At 38.8% G+C, this 21,147-nt stretch overlaps 1 long non-coding RNA gene across 1 annotated transcript; it reads left to right on the forward strand.

Annotated features, from left to right (window-relative positions):
* The first annotated feature begins 4,858 nt into the window (after nt 1-4,858).
* On the forward strand, nt 4,859-6,437 carry LOC121856770. Its single transcript, XR_006087050.1, has 2 exons — nt 4,859-5,190; nt 5,251-6,437. It is a non-coding gene; the product is annotated as an uncharacterized LOC121856770 (long non-coding RNA).
* Nucleotides 6,438-21,147: the final 14,710 nt, after the last annotated feature.

Raw genomic sequence — 21,147 nt, forward strand, 5'->3', positions numbered from 1 at the left:
CACACCCCCTCAGCCCCCAGCACCCCACCCCCTACACCCCCCTCACCTTATACACCTCACCCTTACACCCCCTCACACCCCCTCACCCCTACACCCTCACCCCCACCATTCCCCGTCCATCAGAATAGTGTTTTACTGGGATTTTATTTGTTTCACATCTGTGAGCATTATTGTATTTCACTTAGGTTTATCAATACATATATAAAACAGACGTACAAACACAGCCTTGTACTACACCCAACCTCTTTCTGGCTATATTCCAAATACCATCATCATATTTATTTTACTAGTTGTGTCTTGAAAATTTTTTAAGTTCATTTATATCTGACTTTAAAATTTTTACACTTCCTTATTTACGGTTTCCCAAATCACCCATTTTGTGTTTATTTATATTATTATTGTTGTTTTTTTGAGAGAGAAATAGCTTACCCTAGACAATCAATAGCGTAAGTGAATATTCAATGCAATTTGCCTTCCCAGTGATATTTTTTTAACACTTATTATCATCAATATAGTAATCTCTCTATTTACCGGACATCAATCTAAAGGGTATAGTCCGTTAAATAGGGGTCTTACTGTATCAGACTACCGGCGCTGGCTATACTTAAGAATAATGGTTAATAGTGTTCCCCAAGACAATGATGATTCTTCCCACCTAACCTTTAAGACGTGAGACCTTAACCTAACCTAACCTAACAAATCCTTACCTGACCTGACCTCACCTGACCTGACCTAACCTCACCTCACCTAACCTAACCTAACAAATCCTTACCTGACCTGACCTGACCTGACCTGACCTGACCTAACCTCACCTCACCTAACCTAACCTAACCTAACCTAACCTAAGCTTTACTAGGAAACTATACTGTACTGTATTTAGAGGCGAATTAATTTTCTTGGCATTAAGTAGCTGCCCAAATATCATAGGAAATTACTGTTGTAAATAAAAATTAAACTGAGAAAAGGTCCTTGATATTAATATACAAATTAGTGTCTATTTAACTTAGAAGCTTAACCCTTTGAGTCCTGAAGGGTTAAATCATCGTCGTCAAAGGGTTAAAGTGGGATTTTGATCCGATAGAGTGAACTGGAAGCTTGATCTAAAAGCTTTATCTAGAAATGTGAATTGGAAAGTGTAAGTTGGAGGAGTGACCTGCCAGTCTGATCAGGGAAATTGGGAGCTTCAGTTTGGCTCTGGACCTGGGAGCTTGACATGAGAACTTGTCTGGAAGCTTGATATAGAAGCTTGATATGGGAAGCTGATGTGGGAGCATGAAATGAAAGCTTGATGTGGGAAGCTGATCTGAGAGCTTGGTCTAAGAGATTGACCTGAGATCTTGATCTGGGAAGCTGAAATGGAAGCTTGATCTGGGAGCTTGATATGAGAGCTTGACTTCGTAAGCTGATTTTGGAGCTTGATCTACGATTGACAGCCTGATCTTAACTCTTGAGTGTTTTGGGATGGAAGTGACTAAAAGCAGGCTGATCAGAGATCTCCTCTGAGTATGGGAAGCGTATTTGTTCTGTTCTGAGTAGTAGGAAGAACAAATGGTCTGTTCTGATTAGTGGGGTAACAAATGACCTGATCTCAGTCTGTTCTGATTAGTAGAAATAACAAATAACCTGATCTCAGTCTGTTCTGAGTAGTAGGAAGAACAAATGATCTGATCTCAGTCTGTTCTGAGTAGCAGGAAGAACAAATGACCTGATCTCAGTCTGTTCTGAGTAGCAGGAAGAACAAATGACCTGATCTCAGTCTATTCTGATTAGTAGGAAGAACAAATGACCTGATCTCAGTCTGTTCTGATTAGTGGGGGGAACATATGGTCTGTTCTGATTAGTAGGAAGAACAAATGACCTGATTTCAGTCTATTCTGATTAGTAGGAAGAACAAATGACTTGATATCAGTCTGTTCTGATTAGTGGGGGGAACATATGGTCTGTTCTGATTAGTAGGAAGAACAAATGACCTGATCCTGCCCACTTTATCAGGTAGGAACACCCATCTCAGTCTGTTCTTAGATTAGTAGGAAGCAGAAATTAATTAACTTGATCCCCAGCCCACCTGATTAGTAGGAAGAATAAATGACCTGATCCCAAATTTGAATGGTGTTTAACCAAAAGAACTGATCAGCCTGTCTTGATTAGTGGGGAACATATGGTCTGTTCTGATTAGTAGGAAGAACAAATGACCTGATCTCTCAGTCTGTTTGAGTGCAGGAAGAACAAATGACCTGATCTCAGTCTGTTCTGATCATGTCTCTGATTAGTAGGAAGAACAAATGACCTGATCTCAGTCTGTTCTGATTAGTAGGAAGAACAAATGACCTGATCTCAGTCTGTTCTGATTAGTAGGAAGAACAAATGACTGTTCTGATTAGTAGGAAGAACAAATGACCTGATCTCAGTCTGTTCTGATTAGTAGGAAGAACAAATGACCTGATCTCAGTCTGTTCTGAGTAGTGGGGGGAACATTATCTGATTTGAGGAATGAAAATAATACCTAAAGAGAATTTTGCATCTATAGTCGCCAGATCAGCCCTATTTCCTTCTCATTCTCTCACATTCTCTCTCATTATCTCTTATTCTCTCATTCTCTTTCATCAACTCGTAGTCTCTCTCATTATTTCTCCGTTCTGGGCCACATACCGGGTACAGTACCAAGTAGCTGCTGTACTTATTATGACCGCCAATCACAATTGTTTTAGAGAGGTTAAGCTTGATTTTGATTGGTTGTAGTGCTGGAGTTTCTTGACTCTGGTATGTGACGGTGATACTGGTATGTGGGTTCGGTGGTACTGGTATGTGGGTTCGGTGGTACTGGTATGTGGGTTCGGTGGTACTGGTATGTGGGTTCGGTGGTCTGGTATGTAGGTTCAGTGGCAGGCTACTGTTATGTAGGTTCATTGTTATTGGTATGTAGGCGCAGTGGTATTGGTATGTAGGTTCAATGGTATTGGTATGTAGGTTCAGTGTGGTACCGGTGAGTTAGGTTCGGTGGTACCGGTGTCTGGTATGAACATGATCCAGTATGTTGCTTGATATGTTCCCAAAATATAATTCTGTTATATTTGCTTTACATGTGGCCTCAGTATGTTGTTGCAATATGTGGCCTCAGTATGTAGCCTCAGTATGTGGCCCCAGTATGTAGCCTCAGTGAGTGGCCCTATGGCCCTAGTATGTGGCCCCAGAACATGGTGTCAGTCTCCGTATGTTAGTGGAATGATTCACGAATATTTGAAGAAATATTTCCACACGTGCTGCAAATTTGACCACTGAAACAAGGAAGATGCCTAATAGTCTCTCCTTATTCAAGTTTAGGTGCGCCAACAGCTCTATATATGATTGGTAACCTGCTGTTTAAGTCAAAATTAGGTCATTAGTGTAGGCAATTATGACCTATGAAATCCATTTAACATTACCTTCTTAAATTCAGTTGTAATAAATTCAGCTTAATTATCACTAACTCACTCACTAACTGATTGACTCACTCACTCACTGACTCAGAAAAACTGTCACTGGTGGGAAACAATCAATAACAGAGAAGAAAAAAATTATGCCTAGGCTGGCCCGACGCACAAGTAACTGTTCTGTTTCTTTTAATTTCGTTCACTATAAGTTTAAGTTATTTCATTCCTCAGTTCATTATGTGACCCAAGTTACTGAAATAATTAATAAATCCGTAATTACATATTTATCATCGTCTCCCTTATTATTATTAATATAATTTTCTTTGATTACTTCCTCCCTTAAAATTTCCTCCACGTTCTACTCCCACTCATCATAGAAAGGAATTCCCACTACATATTACTCACTTTCTCTAAATGAACTAAAACCTTCACATATCAACACCAAAGCACTTTAGACACGAAGGATAATGATAAGGATATGAAATATAACTGGAGATTATTTGAAGTTTAGATGACGTTTCTCTCCTACTTAACAATGATCTTATATTTTATACGTTATATGGTAAGGAATGTTTTGGTGGCTTCCAGCTTGTCTTATAGCCAAGGGAAGTCAAGCCAAGGGAAGGGAAACTTTGCCAAGGAGAGCCAATGGAAGCCAAGGGAGGCCAAGGGAAGGGAAGGCATGCCATCAAGAGTTTTTTTTAGGTTGTATACGAGCAGGCGGTGAAGGACAGCGGTCATAGATCAAGTGTAAGAAGAAAAATTCCTCCCTCGTAGAAAAGCTGGCAGCCGATAGTGATAACTGTTGAGAAAAAATACGTATTTTTTTTTTGACGATTGAGTTAAAGAACAGGCGGGTGGGCGGCTGGGTGGGTGGGTGGATGGATGGGTGGGGTGGGTGGATGAGTGGGTGGATGGTGGGTAGGTGAGGGGTATGAATAGTTGAGGGAGGGATGGGTAGGTGGGTGATAGTTGGTGTACGATGGAGTCAGGGAGCAGGTGGGGAGGCGTGTGGATAGCTGGGTAGGGAGTTGGGGTAGGTAGGTAGGTGAAGTGGGATAGGCTCAACACACCTGTCCTACGGATATTAACAGTAGAGATGGTGAAGATGATGATAATAAAAAAATACAAAAATAAAAGTTGCTGTTGGATTTTGAGTGCCAGAGCTAAAGCTAAATGAGTGTCAGAGCTAAAGCTAAATGAGTGCCAGAGCTAAGGCTAAATGAGCGCCAGAGCTAAAGCCACATGTTATTTCGTCACTGCCACCGAGTAGGGGAAGAAATATTGTCTCCACTTATAAAACAATTCTCCAGTTGTTTTTTTCATATATCTTGTGTATACTGTACTAAGATAACCTAACCCAACCTTTCCACTGATGCATACATGTTCCCCATACAGTGACACCTCTATATAGCGGACTTCTCTTTCCATATAATCCGTGAGATGGGGGAGGGGGGGGGGGGGGCATTTCACATCTAACGAACACTCGAGATAACGAACATTCCTCTCCAAATAGTCCGCTAAATATAGGTTTCACAGTATGTCCCCTTATTTGTCCTCTACTATGAATCTTCCAGTCTTCCGTAGCCGCATCAATGTCTTCCTTTAATCTTACGCTCTTACGGCTAGGTAGAGGTGACGTCCGCATATTTTCTACTAACTTAAAAGGTCTCAAAGTTGCCCCTTGTAGTACTCCCTTCAGTCTTAAACTATAGGACCCGTCACTAGTGTTCCTTCTGTTCACGGGATTGATTAAAGATACGGAGCCAGATGATGTCAGGTGATGTCAGGTGTTCCCAGGTGATGTCAGGTGTTTCCAGGTGATGTCAGGTGTTTCCAGGTGATGTCAGGTGTTCCCAGGTGATGTCAGGTGTTTCCAGGTGATGTCAGGTGTTTCCAGGTGATGTCAGGTGTTCCCAAGTGATGTCAGGTGTTCCCAAGTGATGTCAGGTGTTTCCAGGTGATGTCAGGTGTTTCCAGGTGATGCCAGGTGTAATGATTGTGTTTATTTTGTATCATTATGTCATTGATGTAACTGTTACTTTCTTATTGTTATAAATGAAATTATTTTGTTAGATATATGATAGTGAAATCTTTATATACCGGACTTCTCTCGCTCCATATAATCCGTTAGATGGAGGTTTCACATCTAATGGACCTTCAAAATAACGGAATTTTCAGCTCCATAGAGTCCGTTAAATAGAGATTTTACTGTACTAATTTTTCCTTCAATACTAATGCTACTTTTTTTTATATGATTATAGTATATTAAGTTGTATAATTTTTTGTCAACTTTGATTATATGTCAAAAACTCGCTAATTAGTTTATCCTTACAGGTATAATTACAAAAGGTGTAACAGGGTACCGTGTCTTTAACCATGCCCCTATAATGATGACTCAGTTGTTAAGAGGTGTAAACTTCTGAGCTGAGGTGTATTGTCCGTCATCCACCCCCCCCCCCCCTACTTGTCAATAATTACCCTTAAGCTACTCAATATTGATCATTTTATTTGGGCAATATTGATTAATTTATGGTTTAATCTTGACTACTTGATTGGTCCCTTTTAACTGGTCATTATTCTCAAATTTTCGTGGTTAATATTCATCAGTTTTATGGTTTTATATTGACCAATTTTGATTGGTTAATATTCCTGATGTTATTGTTTAGTATTGACCAGAAGTGATGGTTTATATTGGGGTCATTAATGGTCAATATTTGGCTAATTAATGGTCAATATTTATCATTTTATAGGTTAATATTTGCAAACGTCACCGCTTAGTATTGGGCTTCATTAGTGGTCAATATATACGACTTTACTATATGATAAACAGCCATATAGGTAGTCAATATTCTACAGTTTATTTGATCAATATTCTTAACCCTTCTACTGATCAATACTTACCACATAAATATTGTTCAATATTCGTCACATTACTGATCAATAGTCCCAACTTTACTGATAAATATTTCCTAACTTTACTGATCATTATTCCCCACTTTACTGTAAATGAAGTTTCTGACTGACTTACCTTGTATCATTAATTCCTTCTATAAAATTTATAATGTGTAAGCTTGAACGACTAACCTAACCTAACCTAACTAAACCTAACCTAACATAACGTAACCTAACGCCTCAATATAATGAAGGTTTACATTGGTTAGTGAAGCAGCCATTTGTACATTCAATGACTAAAGTCTGTTCGTCTCTCCCACTGAGCCACTAACCCTCGAGAGATTTATACTCATGAAACCGACGCATTTACGGACAGAATAATGTATCAGTCTACTGCTGCGTCGGGTTCACGAGTCTGAATCTGTCGAGGGTCAGTGGGTCAGAGGGAGAGACGAACAGACTTTTGTAAATGACTGTACAGAAGAGAAATAATGATGATAAAGAGAAAAAATTATAACGGAATAAACAAATAACAATTACATATATGTGTGTGTGTGTAATAATAATAATAATAATAATAATAATAATAATAATAATAATAATAATAATAATAATAATAATAATAATAATAATAATAATAATAATAATAATAATAATAATAATAATAATTAACGGTTTATTGAAAGAGCATCGCAGCCGGAAGGCTGAAAATATACAGTTGCATAATTGGGGAATGGGTCTCTTGATTGATAAATAATATACAAGTAACATATGTGATACAAATATGATATATAATAACAAGGTGGGGAGAAGGTCATACTGCAGGGCATTTCAACATAGTGACAGTGTAAAAAGGCAATACTAACTGGGAGTGAATACACTAGTTGATTACAAGTTATTGATAATGGTTGGGACTGGGCTGTTCTTATAGCGATCAGTGTATGTGTGTGTGTGTGTGTGTGTGTGTGTAAGTCCCAGAAACTGTATCCAACGTATGTGTGTATATAACTTTTTTAATCTTCATGCAAATTACAAAGGAATACTCTTTGACTCCCACAGGAAGCAGTAGTGTTTGTTACTCTGCTCTACTTACATATAATGATATTTGCATTTAGAATGTAAACACATGTACTATATCAGCCAAGAGTCTGAGTAGCCTTCCTAGAGCATCGTCTCTATTTATACGTGTGTGTGTGTGTGTGTGTGTGTGTGTGTACAGAACGACTGAGTCTTGACACACCAAGGCTATAAAATATTCCGAAGTGTTCTGAATGAATTATGAACGACAACTGATGTCAATCCTCCCTAGTTAACTATTAAGACGTCACCAGCAACACACTTCTTAACCCAGCCCAGCCCAGTCCAGCCCAGCCCAAGACGAGAAGTAAATTACATTCGCTTCGGAGTCATGGAGAAACTAAAGGGATTGTTTACCAAGAACTTCCTATTATGGGTCAAAGGAATTCGAAACGCATGCGTTGGGGCTTCAATCCATTGTTCTGAAGCCTTACTGGAACATGAGAGAGCAACTGGATCAAAGAGGTTCGAATCTTTGACCCTGAGTTGAGAAGGTGAGAAGGATGCATTACACTGAAGATTATATCGACATTTATAGTATCCTGCCACAAAGGCTCAAGCAGACATGACAAGAGACGCTCTGAAAAAAAAAATATGAAAAAAGCAGCCCCAGAAAAAATAATCAAAAGACTAACACAAACTAGAATTCACAAACAAATTTCAAACAATAAACAACGCACAAACAACTTCAAACAGAGTAAACAACGCACAAACAAACTTCAAACAGAGTAAACAACGCACAAACAAACTTCAAACAGAATAAACAACGCACAAACAAGCTTCAAACAGAGTAAACAACGCACAAACAAACTTCAAACAGAGTAAACAACGCACAAACAAACTTCAAACAGAATAAACAACGCACAAACAAGCCCTGAAATGCAATATCGAGTAAACAAATTGACAGTGAAAAGAAATGAATGGAATATGTAAACTGATTCCCAAATAAAATTAATAAAACTGACACTGGAACATTATAGTTGACACAGGTATTATAGACACAAGCATTATAGACACAAGCATTATAGACACAAGCATTATAGACACAAGCATTATAGACACAAGCATTATAATTTACACAGACAAACCCTGAAATATGTTAGTCTAATAAAAAAACTAAAATATTATAGCTTATATAATCAGCCTTTAAATAATTATCAACATAAATCGACCTGAAAAATATCCAACAGAAACCGACCTGAAAAAAATTAGTAAAGTTGAAAACCCTGAAAAATTTATTCAACACAAACCGACCTTGGAATAGTTACTCCTCGCTAATAGACCTTAAAACATGCAACACAAACCATCCTTTAAACATGAAACACAAACAACCCTTAAAACATGAAACACAAACAAACCTTAAGACAAACAGAATACAAAAATAAAATCGAAACACTAAAATCGCACTTTACAATCCAACAGTACAATCTACAATCTAAAGTCTACAGATATATTCTACAGTTTACAGTGTATATTTTGCAGTAGTTTTCAATATTCTGTACTTTTACAACCTAAAGCGTGTAAGGTAAATAGTGCAGTTTATACAAGTATACCGTCAAAGATAAAATTTACAATCAAATACACAGTTTAAGTTACACAGTTTACAGTACAGGAAGAACAAGTGTGATCATCTACAACACAGGTTTGTATGAATGTGTATGTTTGTGTATGCTATGTGACTCTATGCATGTATGTAGATATATTTGCATGTAACTCTATATATGTGTATGTACTCATGTTTTTATTATCTTTAAATATTTATATATGTAAATGAATATGTAAATGAATATGTAAATGTATGTGTAAATGTACACACACACACACTTTAACATTGGTTCTTTGTTTACTTATGAACTGTGTATATGGGTAATTATTAATGCAGCGGATTTCCAATAACCTGTCAATACGTTCTCCACAACATGAGTGCACAGTTAGCCCACAATACCCAATTTGCAATTTATATTTAAATAAAATATCACTACACAACAATATATAACAATAGTATGAACAAAATACATAATACAGCTATACAATGACAACAGTATATACAGCGTTTAACTATAGTATGGTTCATCATGAGTATTGGTATTACTGTACACTGAGGGGGATGAATGAAACACTTCTTCTGAGTAAATTTCTTTCTTGTTGAAATTTAACTTGAAAATACAAATAAAGATACAACTAATAATTTTTTTCAGTGAAGTCAAATAACCTCATATATTACTTGTTAAAAAAAATACTAAAACTGGAGCCTAAATTACCCTAGACAATAATTCAAATCCTTCCTCCCCATCATCCACTATCCTGTTATAATATCCTATGGTCTTATTGCTGTACATGATATAACGTGTACCTGTCACTCTTTTCTGGCAGGTGGAAATTAATTTATATGAAAACTTTCTTCCATTAACCTAACCTAACCTAATCTAACCACAAAACCAACCCACATACTTGACCTTTCTGATGACCTAACAAACACTTTATATTTGTTCCTCGCTACACGTATGAAACTTGTACTATTATTGTATAAAATATAATATGTTCCTCTGATTATTGTTTTGTTTCTTTATATTTCGTTCTTTCCTCCCACGTAGCAGACAGCCACCATTGAACACTATTTAGGGAATACTTTCAGTGGGTTTCATTCTTTAGATCAACGGGAAATTCAACATATGTCAACTTCTGTTCATAACATTTCACAAACTATTTTCTTTAACAAACTTTCCCGCGAAATGTCAAGACAAACTTTCCCGCCAAATGTCAAATGGACGTAAACAAGTACAGTAGCTTATAGAGACAATGGAAGGGTCAGTGACCGCAAGAATCCTCGTATACAATATTAACAAAACAATTCTATCCTGGAATAAAAATAATCCCTTTCATTTTCAAGTTTTTTCCCCTAAAATTTTCATACAACAAACATCAAAGGTCAAGATAAACATTACAGTGTAGGATTTGTTGACTCTAAATTCAACCTTTACTCTTGGATAAAGTCTGTCTCTCTCTCTCTCTCTCTCTCTCTCTCTCAGTTCCTTCACCAGGTTGTCACCGTCACAAGCCACCAACTAGGTATTCATCCGTCTAGTGGTATCTGATCCACCCAAGACTTAAGGTATTCCGCTTCTCATCCTTAAAAGAAATGCTCACCCAAAGTAGTTCCCGTCTTCTGTGAGTTCTCTTAACCTTTCTTATGTCCCTTATTCTGTACTGCTCTCTCTCTCTCTCTCTCTCTCTCTCTGAATATAGACTCAGAACTCTTATCTCTGTTATCTCTAAAGTCATATATCTTAAGGAAACGACTTCTCGTATAACCGTCCACAATATCAACACCTCCGCTCTAACTCCTAGTCATGATGTCATTCAAGTGTAATCTTGTTCAGTTCCCTCGATCATAATCTGGACAGTTCTCTTGGTAATTATCATACGAGTTTATTTCAAGGAGTCTATTTCCATTTAGAGACTAATCCTTTATACCAGTCAACATTGTCATTAGCTTTGATCTTAATACAGCTAAGAAAAGCCTCTTGGAATTCTCACATCTCTAACATTGGAAAAAAAATGCAAGGTAAGAAACTAATTTTCCTGTTGGATCTCGTCATTGCTTCTCTTCTAAATAACTTCTTTATCCTCCCAGAGAACAATACTACCCAGATGTGTGTGGGTTGACGACACTTTACAGCACCGCTCATATAGGTTTAGCAGCTGCCAAATGGTCACAATTACACAAACAACTTAAATAAACTTCTTTTTTTTTTTACTCTTTTTACAAGTTAGTGTCTGCCATCACCATAACAGACAACAACGTAGTGAAACAAACCTCTTTTCCTGATTAAACTTTACCGGGTGTCATCATATCATCACCATAACACCAAACAACGTACTTAAACCTGTCCCCTCCTGCATAAGACGACTCTCCTGACAGATAATTGCCCTAACATAAAACAATAAGAATCTTAATACCTAAGTACGTGTTAGTAGGTGTCAAATGGTCGTCACAATACACCCAGCTCATTATCACCACCTGGCATAAACAGAACGGGTAACATGACTGTGAATGTGAGGCATTAAACCTGGCCATAACAGGTGGGCTAGTGGCCACACCTGCGCTTAATGAAGGTATTCTGTCGCTACCGTCTAATTAACTGTGATATGTTACTGGACAGGTGTTTACTTCACGAATATTGGCGAGACTTCATTATGTATTTTTTTTTTTTAGGCGGGGTGGATGAGTGTCTGATGTGTATGTGTATGGTTATGATGGTGTCTGTGTGGTATGTTGCTGTCTATGTGGTATGTTGCTGTCTATCTATGTGGTATGTGTTCGTCTAGTATTGACGAGAATTAATTATGCATTTTTTTAGAGGGTTGGGTGAGTCGCTCATATGTAGGCCTATGATAAAAGCAGAGAGAGAGAGAGAGAGAGAGAGAAACAGGAGAGAAATAAAACAAAACAAGAGAAAGGGAAGAGAGATAGAGAAAATTAAAAGAGAAGATTAACCTATTTCTAAGCGTCAAAATTCTGCTAAGACTCACAGCACAGTCGTACTCAAACTCAGGCCACTAGTTATTTTCGTAAACAAGTCTCCAAAGAAAACAGACTCCCAGGTGGTCGTAACTCCCGCCAAAAGTATCAGCTGGTGGTGTTGGCGGGAAAAGTCCACAACTTACAGGGTTGCCAATACACCGTACAGGGTTGCCAATACACCGTACAGGGTTGCCAATACACCGAAAGGCTATAGACTGCAATTTTTTCGGATGAGTTTTTTTCATGAATTTAATAGCGTTTATTTGGGTTTTAATATCATGGACTTTAATGGGTTTATTTATTTATTTATGAGTTTAATATTTTATTATATTGGTTTAGTAAATGAATGATAGTAAAGAAGAAAATATATTCCTCCAGTATTATGACGTCACACCAGTGGAAACCAAAAATCCCTAAAAAGAAAATTTACTGTTTTTTTTTCCTTTTTTATAACGTGAATTGATTATCTTTTAGTTTCCCTTCGGTTTCCCGCCATTTTCCTCAAACTGATCGCATATATATCTAAGAATTTGTGTCGCGTGATAAGCAAAGATGATATATTTTCACTCAATTTTTTCCTTCGATTTCTTCTTTTCACAGTCGTCCTTTCCCATCGTATAAGGAACCTTGATATATCAGATAGATAAGATATAAGAGACTTTCGAGTAAAGTTATGTAACATTAATAATATTTCAAACTTAAAAACGTCTTTGAGATGCATCTTAGAATATGATTTACTTATATGACCGTCTTGGAATTGTAGATATAAGACTCTTTTGTGTGTGTGTGTGTGTGTGTGTGTAAGAGGGAATATGTCTGTGCATGTGCATGTGCGTGTGTGTGTGGAAAAATGAGGATGTTTGTGTATGTGTGTGAGGGAGGGTGTATGTGTGTGAGGGAGGGTGTGCGTGTGTGAGGGAGGGTGTATGTGTGTGAGGGAGGGGGGTGTGTGTGTGAGGGAGGGTGTGTGTGTGTGTGTGTGTGAGGGAGGGTGTGTGTGTGTGAGGGAGGATGTGCGTGTGTGAGGGAGGGTGTGCGTGTGTGTGTGTGTGTGTATTTGTATGGCTAAAGACGGTCACAAACAGCGGAGAAGAATTTTCAAAAGATCTTGAGTTCGCTGACGGGAAAATATCCCAAAGAAAATATTCCAACAATGCGGCCGCCTTCTTTGAGTCCGCCAGCCCAGCGATTTTGATAACCAGGGACCCAGAAACTCGCTCTAGTATGTTGTTAGTATTAAGGGAATGTGGTGACGTATGTTGTTCGTATTGAGAGTATGTGGTGTCGTATGTGTTGACATATGTTGTTAGTATTGAGGATATGTTGTGACGTATGTTGTTAGTATTGACGGTATGTGGTGTCGTATGTGGTGACATATGTTGTTAGTATTGAGGGTTTGTGGTGACGTATGTTGTTAGTATGTTGTTAGTATTGAGGGCATGTGGTGAGGTCCGATGTTAGTATTGGAGGTATGTGGGGACGTATGTTAGTATTGAAGGTATGTGGTGACGTATGAGTATGTTGTTAGTATTGGAGGTATATGGTTCTGGGGAGGTGTCCTAACATAGATTGTATAAAATTTATCTGAATGTAATCTTGAAATTCTGATGAGTGCTGACCCATTATATAGCGAATGACGAGTTGTTAGTTTGCATTGTATTGACACTTCCACTAAAATCACAACGGTATGATTGCTGGTCTCTACAACAACAGATAATCTCTCCATTTTGAACCGGAAACATTATTCATTTTTCATAGGCGAGTAAAATTTTAGATAAATTGTAATGTTGGTGTTTGCTTTTATTTTGTTTGTTTTATGTACACGTGTTTGTTTAGTCAGAGCCATCAGGTGCCCTCAGGACGTCACCACCAGGCAACCGTGAACGCCCATCAGATGCCCCAAGGACGTCACCACCAGGCAGCAGTAGACGCCCATCAGAGCTCTAAGGACGTCACCACCAGGCCGCAGTAGACACCCATCAGAGCTCTAAGGACGTCACCACCAGGCAGCAGTAGACGCCCATCAGAGCTCTAAGGACGTCACCACCAGGCAGCAGTAGACGCCCATCAGAGCTCTAAGGACGTCACCACCAGGCAGCAGTAGACGCCCATCAGAGCTCTAAGGACGTCACCACCAGGCAGCAGTAGACGCCCAACACAACCCTCTGGACACTACCACCTGCTCTGAGTGTCCAACTTAACCCTCAGGACACCATCACTAGTTGTGGATGTCCTGTCTCTTGCTTTATCGAGTTTTTTTGCGGGTTGATAGGAGGGGGACAGCTGCCGGGTGTCTAGCTGACTGTAAGATATGGAGGGAGAGTGGAAGAGAGTTTTGGAAAGAGGAGGAAGAGAGGGAGTGAAAAATCTGTGGAGGGGAAAGGGGGCTTGGAGAGATGTTTGGGGGAAGTAAAGGGAGAGGTGTACAAATGATGGAGAAAAAAGAGGGAGAGTTGTAGAGATGATGGAGAAAAAAGAGGGAGAGTTGTAGAGATGATGGAGAAAAAAGAGGGAGAGGTGTAGAGATTTGGAGAAAAAAGAGGGAGAGTTGTAGAGATGATGGAGAAAAAAGAGGGAGAGTTGTCGAGACGAGAAAGGAGAGGGAAATGTGTAAGTAGAAAACCACAAAAAATAACACAGTTTTGGTAAGGTACTCTTCAGCACTATTCAGGCCAATGTAACATATCACTCTCTTATCCCTCATACTGTAAACACGACACCAACAACACCTTGCTCCACGTGCTCCGGAATCGACCATAATGCTCCTAACCAAGAGAACGGTCGAGCATAAACTGAAGGTTACACAGAGTTACTTAAACCCAAACACTGAGCAATAGCTGCCACCTAATACAGACTCACTACCTGTATAATGTTTTCGATTTTAAAGGAATACCATGAAGATTTTTTTGTAATATACTATAACATTTTGAGACGAGACGTATATAGTTTCTGTACAGATATTTCAAGTGCCAGAAATACTCATAATTCTTTAGGCAGAGTAAATATCATCATTGCATGAGGAAAGAGTAAGGAGGAGGAAGGAGGGAGGAACAAGGAAGGAAGGAGGAGGGAGGAACAAGGAAGGAAGGAGGAGGAAGGAGGAGAACAACTGGGGGATCACCGAGTTCTATTACACTAAGTTAGTCATTAAATTCAACTTTTTGTTCCTGTTAATCGATCAATGTGTCATCCTCGCGTCTGAGGGCTGTCAGCTATGGTCCTTTATCTAAACTTTACATCACTCAGGAACTCAACATTTAATTCCATTCATCTATCTTTATCTCTCCCTGCCCCTCTTACCGTCAATATTGCTCTTCATATTTCTATAATTATCCATTCCTTCCACTTCCTCTTATTTTCTTTTATCTATCTTCCTTTTCTCCTTCTATTTTCACCATTCCATATCGCTTTCCTTCTTCTAGTTTCGCTTTTCCTTTCCTTCTTCTCTTCCATTTTCCTCCCCTCCTCTGCCCTACCATCAACCTGCCTCCTCACTCTCATCTTCCAACCCTTGGCTGTAACTGTGCAAGTGGACTTGTTCAACTTTTTCCATTCCCTAAATGGCTTACTTTATGTATTGCGATTTACTCAGAGTGTGCCAGACACGGTCGAGCAGTGCCATTAGAGCCGAGGGAAGTGCCAGTACTAGACACGGTCGGAAAATGCCATTAGAGTCGAGGGGAGTGCCGCTGTTAAGAGGAGAGTTAAGTGTCACTATTACACACAGTTAGGGAAGGTTCATTATATCCGGAGGAAAGTGGCCGAGTCGTGTCTACTGTCTAGAAGTGCCATTAGAACAGAGGGAAGTGCCACTACTAGACATTATTAGAGAATAGCATTAGAGCCAGGGAAAGTACCACAGAGTAAGGGATGCATGCTAGGGGGCTAAAAACACACCTGGAAGCCACCATATATTGTCTAAGGGAATAAATAGTAAAATGAACCCATTCATCTCACTACACCTAATCTGACTTTTAATGTGGTTTTTTTATGTTTTTCTCTCAAGAATATTGTTGATCACGTGCCATCTCATAGAGACTTAAAATACTGATTTTATCTCTCAATTTATCATATAGTTAATCCTCTGTTTCTCAGGGATTATTATTGTGTAATCCTGTGATATTTTTCTTAAATCCTTTATATTTTATTACACAGAGCAGATTTTGTCGGCTGATACGTAATTCCTTCAAAATATTAACACCTTGAATCTTTACCTTCATCTCTAAAGTTAATATTAATTACTACCTATCATTAACACCAGGTAAATATCTAGTTTGATTATCATTCTTCTAGTCGCTAACCATACACCTATTAATGTATTAGTAACAATAGTTATAATGTGTCTTCATATACTCTGAGACACTAACTCATATATGATGTTATTTCCCTCACTGTATCTTTCATAAGATCAAGTTTACTGTATTTACATTCATTATAGTTAGTCTCGTCTTTTACAGTGAGATGACATATACGTCTTGTGCTATGGCAGATGACTTAAGCTTCTCTTCTTTTTCTCTTAATATGCATAAGTCTTTCTAATCTTATTACCATTATTAATATCATCCTGGACTCTGCTCGACTAATCCATATTGTTTTTGTTTGTTTTTTACGATTTTTACTCACATTTCACGACACAGTCACTGTTCCAAATGTTATTGATGTATTTCCCTGTATTAAAAATTCCAAAGTTACATTTTTCCTCTGGATACTTAAAGATTTATTATATAAACAAGTGATTTTTTATGTGATTCTTTATAATAGAAATAAAATATATCCAGATTTTTAGTGGTGATTAGTAAGGCCAGGAAATATAATTAATTAAATTTATTCATAAGTATACATGAAAATTTGTTATGTAGGTAAAAGCTTATACATAGAAATTATGCATATCGTCCACTATTCTTTTGGTAGCCTCCCTGTACACCACACGTCCTTAACAGTCTTCCACCTTAACAATTCTCAGCATCTCACCTTCCACTCTTCGACCTTAACAACTATCTCCAACACCAAAGCCATCCACTGCTGTTACCATCACTATTCTTGAACTTAAAACAAACGAATATTCTCAGCTTTCTCTGGGTTAATTGTCGGACGGGAGCGTAGGATTGGATTTCCCCATTGTGCACTAACACTCTCGACAGTCAGGAATAAGATGAGGTTATACTTTCGCCTGTGCTTGCTGAGGGCGGAACAACCCTTTGGTGGAGTGAACAACCTGACTGTCAAGGATCATGGGTTGTTGCTGTTCAGTAAGTGTCGAGTGTGAGGCGGCAGAGGATCAGTACACACCAGCCTAGTCGCTTAACAGGAAAGAGTTTTTGTTGATATGTAAAAAAGCTAGTTGTCTGTGTCTGTCTGTCTGTGCTTCTGTCTATCTATGTGTCTGTTTATCCATCTGTCTGTCTGTTTATCTGTCTATTTGTATATCTATCTATCTGTCTGTCTATCTGTCTGATGAAAGGAAAAATAGATAAACAAAAAGAAGAAGAGAAAAGTAAGTTAAATATTGAGAATTAAGACGAAAATATAGATAAAATATAATAAAACTACAGGGTACAGTAAAACCTTCGTAAATTACTAAAAAAATCTAAATTAATTAATAAACATCTAAGAATAGATCCCTTCCATCTTCTCTCTCTCTATGACAAAGAAACAAAAACACAACCCAAAATAGAACGAATGACACCATACTTCAAATATTTTTTTTTTAACAACGTGTAGACAAGAGACGAAATTCAAATACATTTTTTTCAATGCATACAAATGATTCCCACAATGATTTATAGTTGTAGAAAAAAAAATGTGTATCAAATATATCAAGCAGAGTAAAAAAATTCCATGGCCTAGAGTTCGACACATTTGGAATTGGATAAACAGCTTGACACGTTCTGTTTGGCAGCTTGATACGTTCTGTTTGGCAGCTTGATACGTTCGGTTTGGCAGCTTGGCACGTTCTTCCTATCACCGTTGTTTAACCAACTGATCTCATCCTCTTTCTATCTAGCTATCTCTCTGCTCCTTCCTCTTCTCCCGTTTTTTCTCTACATTTTCCTTATTCCTTTCATAAAACCTCTCTCTCTCTCTCTCTCTCTCTCTCTCTCTCTCTCTCTCTCTCTCTCTCTCTCTCTCTCTCTCTCTCTCTCTCTCTCTCTCTCTCTCTCTCTCTCTCTCTCTCTCTCTCTCTCTCTCTCTCTCTCTCTCTCTCTCTCTCTCTCTCTCTCTCAGATCTCTTCCTCCATATTTCACGGTCAGCTGGACACCCTGCACCCGTCCCCAGTCTCCAGCTGCGAAAAATATTCGCTCCATAAACCAGAGGCTGGACGTCCTTAGATGGTGAAGGCGTCCACAGCTGGTAAAAGGTTCCCAGATGGTGATGTCGTTCACAGATTGTGTAGGCAGCATCAGAGGGTAAAGGATCCCGCAGATGGTGTTGGAACCTCCCAGGTGGCGATGGAGCCTCCAGATGGTGATGAAGCTCCAGGTGAAGATGCAGTCCCCAGTAATGATGGAGCCTCCAGATGGTGATGAAGCTCCAGGTGGTGATGGAGGAACCTGACCTAACCAAAGAGAGAGGTAAGGTTACCCTTATGGTTCGACTAAGGTCAACTTCCTCTATAAAGAACTTTTAAAGTCACATATTTAAGCAGTAAGGTAAAGAGTTAAGAATACCACTTGTGGAAGAGCGAGTTATAAAAGTTGTTTTAAAATTCCCTTTTATGTCGTTTAATGTAAGACTTAAGTTATAATACCTCGAGGTTGTGTCCTAGAAAAAAAAATTCCGAGTTAGAGGAAAAAAAGTTTTGTGCATTAAGATGGTGTTACCAGAGATGTTGTGGATGTTTATATTTTGTTATTTTTGTTTCATCTGGTAAAGAAAGATTAAATTAACTGAGAGTATTAAGTAGATTTTAGGTGAATAAATATTTCTGGGTTCTGTGCAGGAGAAAATAATAAAAAAAAGTTGATTATACTGGATAATTCACTCGCTCAAGGACCATATGCGTCTGTGTGGACAACAGTTGGTGCTACAGACTTGCTCTCGTAGGCACATAGTAAGGGAAATGTTTGCCCACACCTGCCTGATGACCTCTGGCCGCAACACAGGTAATGGGGACTGATTCATTTTTAACTAAAATGTTGGGCGGGCGGCAAATGTATTTGTTACACTATCTGTATGAAACAAAAGGCAGACCTTCACAAATGTTTGTTAACAATGTGTTCAATTAGCACAGAAACGCTTGGTCTAGTTTAATACAATTTTATCATCATATTTCATTTTGTTTTTTTCATATTTTTTTCGGGTTTAGTGTTGGGTTTAACATATATAATATAAATCACTCTGGGATCTGTGCGGGAATTTATATGTTTTTGTGACAACACAATGCAGATATAATCACGAAATTAAATAACTAAAAGTTGAAATACAAAAAAAAAATTGAGAAAAACATGAAGCTGTTACTGATTTACTGTTACTAGATAGAATATAGCTTACGAATAAGTCAAGTCTTAGTGAATTAAAGTTTATAAACGAAAGGATAGAATCTCGTCCACATTGAAACATCTAAACTATATTACCCACGACCAAGATAGTTAACAACAAGCCTCAGTGAACACAATCAACAACACCCTGGTAAGTGAGAGAACCTTTTTCACTCCACTAGATATCTACTGTTATAACTTCATGATTGGTTAACAGGAGCCACATGACCTTACCACAGTTATGCTTACCTCTCTAAAATTTTACCTAAGTGTCTCTCACAGGTAATCATGGTCCACCTTCACCAACGAGTAGTGATGATATTGTGAAGATGACATATAGCAACACTAACTCAGACCACAATAATCCCATTACTCCCTCACTGGTAATGGGATTACTGTTGCTGTCACTACGCCACAATGAAGGCAGACTCCGAGGAAACAAACATGCGACAAAAAACAATCCCGGATTATCTAAGAGTTATAATACAGACGAACTTATACGTAATTTACAACACTTATAAATGTATTAACTCAAACGTGAAGAGTTATAACCGTAGACTTTTTCAGCCAACCCCCCAAAGCATTAACTCAAATGTGAAGGGCGACGACCGTAGACTTATTTTTACCGAGACTGGACTGTTTTGTCTCTCACTTGCGTCTTGATCTGAGGAAGTTTCACTCTTCTTCACTATTGCCAGACTGTGCCTTCAGCACGCCAAGTCAGCGTTAAAGGGCCATGTAGGAGAGGCTGGTTTCCTTATGAAGTTGCTCCGAGAACTGCTGAATAATAGGCAATTGGCAAACCATGTAAGTTGTCCTAGCTGGCTGGCTGACTAGATCGCCCAGGCTGGAGACGGGTGAGGGTTTCTAGAATTAGTTTTAAGCAGTTCAACGAACTACGACACACACTACCACGACTCAACCACGTCATGTGACCGACTTTTTCTTAGTCACCTAAAGCGGCAGACTGATAGGATAATATTGTGGTCATCCTTACAATGGTTGGGATTTATACTTATGGTGAAAATAATGCCTTCACATATTCCTTATAGAACATATCAGGGGCATTAGGAGTTAATCGTGTCCAAAGCCCAAGAAATAATGTTCTCCGAGGAGTTGCTATGTATCTCAAGAGTTGACTGGTGTCCTTGGAGACGTTGGTGTCCTAGGAGACGTGCTGGGAGAGACACAAGATACCAGACCAGACCAGAAAGAAGTTCTGTGTATTGGCTTTGCAAGGGCTCACGTGGGTTAGTCTCTCAGTAGGGGGGGGGGACCTGTTATTAGAACCGGAGAGAGGGAGAGAGAGAGAGGGACGGGGAGAGAGAGAGGGAACGGGAGAGGGGAGGTAAGAAATAGAGCAAAGGGGGTAGGAGATGGGGAAGAGAGAGAAGGGAAGAGGGGAAAGGAGAGAAGGAGGAAGATAAAAGAAGGAGGGGGAGAGTGGAAGGGAAGATGGAAGAAGAAGAGGGAGAGTGGGAAGAGAAGGGGAAAGTGAAGGGGGGAGGGGAAGAGGAGGAAGGGAAGGGAGGAAGGGTGGAGGGAATAATGGGAGGGGTGAAGGAGAAAATAAAGATAGTGTGGAAAGAGAGGAAAAGACATTATAGTTTGTGAGAAGACGAAAAAGAGATAGACTGGAGAGAAGTGTTTTTCTCTCCTATATCTCTCCTGCTTCCACCTTCCTCGCCTCTTCTTGCTTCCTTCCTACCACCTTTCTCTCTCCTTCTTCCCACTCCACCTCTCCCATTCCTCCCCTAACCC

This window comes from Homarus americanus, unplaced genomic scaffold, assembly GCF_018991925.1.
Source record: "Homarus americanus isolate GMGI-L3 unplaced genomic scaffold, GMGI_Hamer_2.0 scaffold46833, whole genome shotgun sequence".
Classification (NCBI taxonomy): Eukaryota; Metazoa; Arthropoda; class Malacostraca; order Decapoda; family Nephropidae; genus Homarus; species Homarus americanus.